A 5,629-nucleotide genomic window follows, 5' to 3' on the forward strand; every position below is an offset into this window, starting at 1 on the left:
ACCACTCAGTTCACACGGGTGTGATTTTTTAAATTGTGATGACATGGCCTGGATTTGTATATCTGTCTCACTGCTTTTCCCACCCTCAGCGGTGGTGGTGGTGGTGATGATGATGATGATGATGACAGCACAGCAGACAGAAGCATACAGCCTGGTAAAGTGCCCTTTTTTAATGCCAACAGAAGCCAGTAACTATTAATCACATTAACATTGCACGTTTAAATCGTCAGATTTTTATCTTGTCTTCTTTGGCCAAGGGACAGATTATGCTAACTGAATTAGCGCCTAAAAGCTCAGTGGGGCACTTTATGTTACGTCACCGATCAGCAGACTCGATATTACTATAAATATAATTTAGCTTATTTTATTATTGAGGACATTGTGTCAACATGGCAAAAATAAACACTGGTAACGGTACTCCTGGTGTTCTGCCGGGAACAGGGTTCGAGTCCCTGCAGTGTGTGCTTAATGTTTCACATTTTGTCCACATGTTTACAACTCTACATATAATGTCAGTTAGAAATCCCGAATGCACTTTTAATTACACTTCTTCAAGCATATAGCCCTCTGATGACCTACTACACCTTATATAAATTGTGCCCTGAATGGAGGGATTTTATTCACAATGCATCGTTTTTGTATAGCAGCACAGTATCTATCTATCTATCTATCTATGTAGAAAAGCCCATTTATTTTGCCATGGTCAAATTGACACATCAACTAGATTAAACAGCATTCCCTTATTGAGAATCATTGGGCCAATACGTGTTGACATGGATAGTTAAAGATAAAGATACAATCTCTGTGTTATAATTAATGGTATTTATTTCAGAATTGTGTACGTGGCAATACAGTCAATATACAGTGCATTTTGCAGATAAAGCTCCTTTTGGAAACTTCTATAGCCTACTCACTCACTCACTCACTCACTCACTTCCACACACACACCAACTCCCCAAAAGCCACCAGTAACTTCACACTATGGTGTGAAGTGCCTTCTTCCCTCCCTCAAGGTGACTCACAAAATGCTTGCTGTTGATCTCGGGTACAACTGTATTATTCACACAGAGTAAAGACAGTGGATTGCTGCTACTACTATACACTATATGAATGAATTAATGAAAATATTTATTTTCGTGTCATGCCACTTCAGCCCATCCCATATGGGATTATATGACACATTTAACAAAGTACATTGAATACAACTGACACTACAGTCCTTCCTGTTCATACATATTTGTACATTATTTGAACAAAACATTAAACAAAATGAAAATAAACAAAACAAGGCCATTTTACATGTAAATGGCCCTCCTCATTGACCAGGCCTTTTCAAGGAATGAGGCAAATGAAAAGGTGTACTTTTGAAACGGGCGCTTCAGTCTCCAACCAGTCCTCCAACCATACAAATTCATGGTTTGGGTCTATCTTATTAAAAAGTCTCTCCCTAATAGAGTTGTAGAATGGACAATAAAAAACAAAATGCATTTCATTTTCGATTTCCTTTAGATCACACAGACTATCTCAATATGCAGACCAAGTATGCCAGCTCTGCCTGCCTGTTCTACTGAGTTGGAGATGGGGGTTCCACTCCAGCTCAGAGTGCTAAACGTTAATACAATAACAACAATAAAAACAAATATTACACACTAATACTATGTTATATTATTAGAGTTATTGTTGTTGCTACTACTTGTATTTGCTTGTGTCTCCCCATCTGTCTCTCTGTATGTCTCTTTCAGGGTGGGACTGTCAGGGTGTCTGCTCTACAGTACATCTACAGTGTCTTGAGTCAACTTGTTGTGATATGTATATATGGTTGTTTAGCAAGGTGTATAACTTATCATAAATGTTGCAATGTAATTTCATGTCAGTTGTAAGTATGTGTTTCTTGCATGTAATGGTATTTTTCCACAGTCTACAATGTCTAGTCCCACACATTCCGTCACCACCTCCTGCAGTCTGCAGAGGTGTGATATTAGATAGAGGGAATTGTCTCATCCTTCCATCCCTCCCTCCCTCCCACCCTCACCTGCTGTACTGCTCATCCTGTGCTTCAGTTTGGAGGGCTGACCCCCCAGCTCAAACACACCCCCATCCTGTCCAAGGTGAGTATAAGTCAGCCTGGCTACTCAGGCCAGTGCACTACATCATTTTAAATGAAAGTAAGACACTGCAACAGCATTACTGCACAGGAACAACTGCAACAGCATTACTACACTGGAACAAGTCTGCTTGTTAAATCTTGACTACCATACACAGGTAAGCGCAATTTGCTGTTTAGCCTTAGTTAATTTGTGAACAGATCCTGATTTATAATACTACATGATTTTATTTTGTCAAAAGATTAGGCCACATAGGTCACAGTAGGCTATACTTGTTCTTCTACTTCTCTCCAATTGTTTAAACTTTTTTAAATTAAATTATGCAGATTGTATCAGTAAATTAACTGTTGAGAACTTGAGAGAAGTCTGGGCAAAGCTCAGTGTTGTTTTAAAAAGAAAGAATGAATGATGCTCTGAAATATCTTCAATGTTTTTCAAGAAACCACACAGGGTTGTGAGCTTGTAGATTGGTTTCTTGTCTTATAATGTGATTCATATTGGATGCTGTTATGATATCTACAATGGTTTGATTTTGAAAGACAGAAGTATCCTTAATTAAATGGCTCTATTAATGAGGTTAATTAACAGGTCGCTGTGACATTAGTTAAGGTAGTCATTAATGAGTACCACAGACGAAAAACAGTCTAAGTCCAAATTTCAGACTGACCCCTCCACGAAAAGGCCTCGTTGTCCTGAACCCTTATCTATCATTTATATATTATGGATCAATAGTGTGGACTTAGACTGTTATTCGTCTGTGGTACTCAGTGTTAGAAGCAGCTAAGACAGTGCATCCATTTCTTCTCTGTGTGCATTGTGATGTTTTCACCTCACCTTCTACAGAACTTTATAACAAGTTAGATTTCATATGGAAGTAATAATTTAATGTTGTGGCAATTCCATGTATGCATAATGTAGTTACTAAGTTAATGTTAGAAAAGAGCATTTCATGGTATTTTTGGTTTAAAAATGATTGTAAGTTAAGCACGCACTGGAACAGGAACAGCACACTTGTATTTCATGTAGTGTGTGTGTGTGTGTGTGTGTGTGTGTGTGTGTGTGTGTGTGTGTGTGTGTGTGTGTGTGTTGTGTGTTGTGTGTGTGTGTGTGTGTGTGTGTGTGTGTGTGTGTGTGTGTGTGTGTGTGTGTGTGTGTGTGTGTGTGTGTGTGTGAGTGAGTGACAGATTGCAGGTCACAGTCTCGCATCATGTCAATGCCAGTCATCCGGGTGGTGAACAGCAATGTTCAACCTTTGAGTCGCCAAGAGGCCATGTTACAACCTTCAAAGGACTGCCAGCAGTACAAGAAGCAGAACAACCCAGCATCCTTTCCCAAACCTCCGCCAGAGCTGCTGCTGGAGTCCACAGCCATCCCATATGCTGTGCAACGTCTACAGGCTGAAGGCATCACAGCACCCACGCGCCTGCAATGCCTGGGGAAGATGGTGCATCAAGTTGGAAAGCAGTACATGCACGCCTCCTTCCACTGGCTTGTTGAGAACGACGTGGGATACATTCAGTTGTGAGTGTACATTGTATTTCAACTACAAATAAGTGTTTAATGTCTTTCAAATTAGATTGGTTCTAGATACAATTATATGTATGGTTATCATCTTCTCTATATAAATGTCTATGCAAAGGTAACAATAACACAGCAATAATGCAATTAGTTAGTAATGTAATCGTTACATATTTTTTACACTGTGTTTACAGTTTGTTGGACAAGCACGTGATAGAAACCAAAGCAGGCCCAAAGCCAAACATACACCTGAGGTGGATCAAGGACTATCTGCTAGAATACGCAGAAGGCTTCCCACAGGTGGCAAACACCCTTCATCACAATGTTGACAGGTGCATCTATGGCCAGAAAGGTTTCGAGGCCGCAACATTCTCCGAAATGTGGAACTTGTACAGGCTGCACACAACACACAAAGACAGGCCAGAGGACTACAGTAAGGATGAGAAGGCCAGAAGCGGTCAGGCGTTCCGCTCTGTACAGGGGTGGTTGAATACCAGGCTTAACAGCATCACCAGCAAACAGATGAAGAGGTTCCGACAATATATCTATGGCAAGATCAAGGAAGTAAGTCGCACACACAACAGATTTGCAGTGACTCAAGATATAATGTGTTATGTCAAGTATAATATACAAGTATCTAGTCCAGATGTTAACAATGACTTTGTTATTTAGGAACACTACCCCCCTCCTCCACCTGCCCACTCTTCATCAACCATTTCCCAGGCACCTGCCTCCTCAGCTACCAGACCCCGGCAGCCACCTGCATCTACCAGATCCCAGCCACCTGTCTCCTCTGCCTCGACCTCAACAAGGTCACGGCCGCCAGATCCTGCATGTTCAGTGTCAGAACCCGCATGGATGATGGACGATGACTTGTTTCTGTCTATCGATTTACCAGAGGAAGGTAAATGCACGCAATAAGAAAAGTAATATAGTATAGGCCTATACTTAACCCATTTAGACTTGAGGTTGATTCTAAAAAAATGTCTTAACATGACAGTTTTCTGAATGTTTTCCTATGTCAGTGGTTCTCAACCTTTTTCATGTCAAGGACCCCCAGAATTATCTGTAATTGGCCGCCGACCCCCATCTGAAAATATGTTGTTCCAGGGACCCGATTTTTTTCAAAAATAGCAGATCTACAAGCTTGTAGCGCGACACTCAGTACCGCGCTATGAGCTTGTAGATCTGCTATTTTTCAATAGCTAAAGTATAACATAATCCTTAAAACACCAAAAGGGGTTCCCGTCATGAATGTGTTAATATAGTATAGTAGTACACCTATATATGTTTTGCATTATGCGCTTCATGTTCAGCTTATTGATGAAATATCAAAACTTTTCTCTCCTATGCCATCCACAGCTACAGTGTCCGTCATCACAGCCTTCTCGGCAGCGTCACTACCTCCTGCCACCTGTACGGCAACAAGATCACAGCCACCTGCCTCCTCTTCCTCAACCACACGCACACAGCCACCTGCCTCCTCTTCCTCAACCACACGCACACAGCCACCTGCATCCTCTTCCTCAACCACACGCACACAGCCACCTGCCTCCTCTTCCTCAACCACACGCACACAGCCACCTGCCTCATCAACCCCACTGCCACCTGCCTCCTCTTCCTCGGCCACGCCACAGCCACCGGCCTCCTCATTGCTCACCTTACCCCTCGACTCCCCTGTAAGTAATAATCACAATTTTTTTATAAATGAGAATATATTTTATACTACATGCGTTTATGTGTCTGGACTTTATTTCATACTACATGCGTTTATGTTTGGACTTGTTTTTCAGGTTGAGCTGGAGGGGTGGGTGCGGACGTGGGAAGGAGAAGGCGGCATCCCAACTGCTGACATCTCGTGGCTAAAGGAGGATGAAGAAAGAGGCCTGTTTAAGCCCATGGAGTTCTATGTGGACCAGAAAGGTCAAACCAAAAGGCGGCGCTTACTTAAGCGAGACCGAATGTGGTTCTACCCTCCAGAACCCCCGGGATTTGTGAACGACATT

This window comes from Electrona antarctica (genome assembly GCF_951216825.1).
Source record: "Electrona antarctica genome assembly, chromosome: 17".
Taxonomy (NCBI): Eukaryota; Metazoa; Chordata; class Actinopteri; order Myctophiformes; family Myctophidae; genus Electrona; species Electrona antarctica.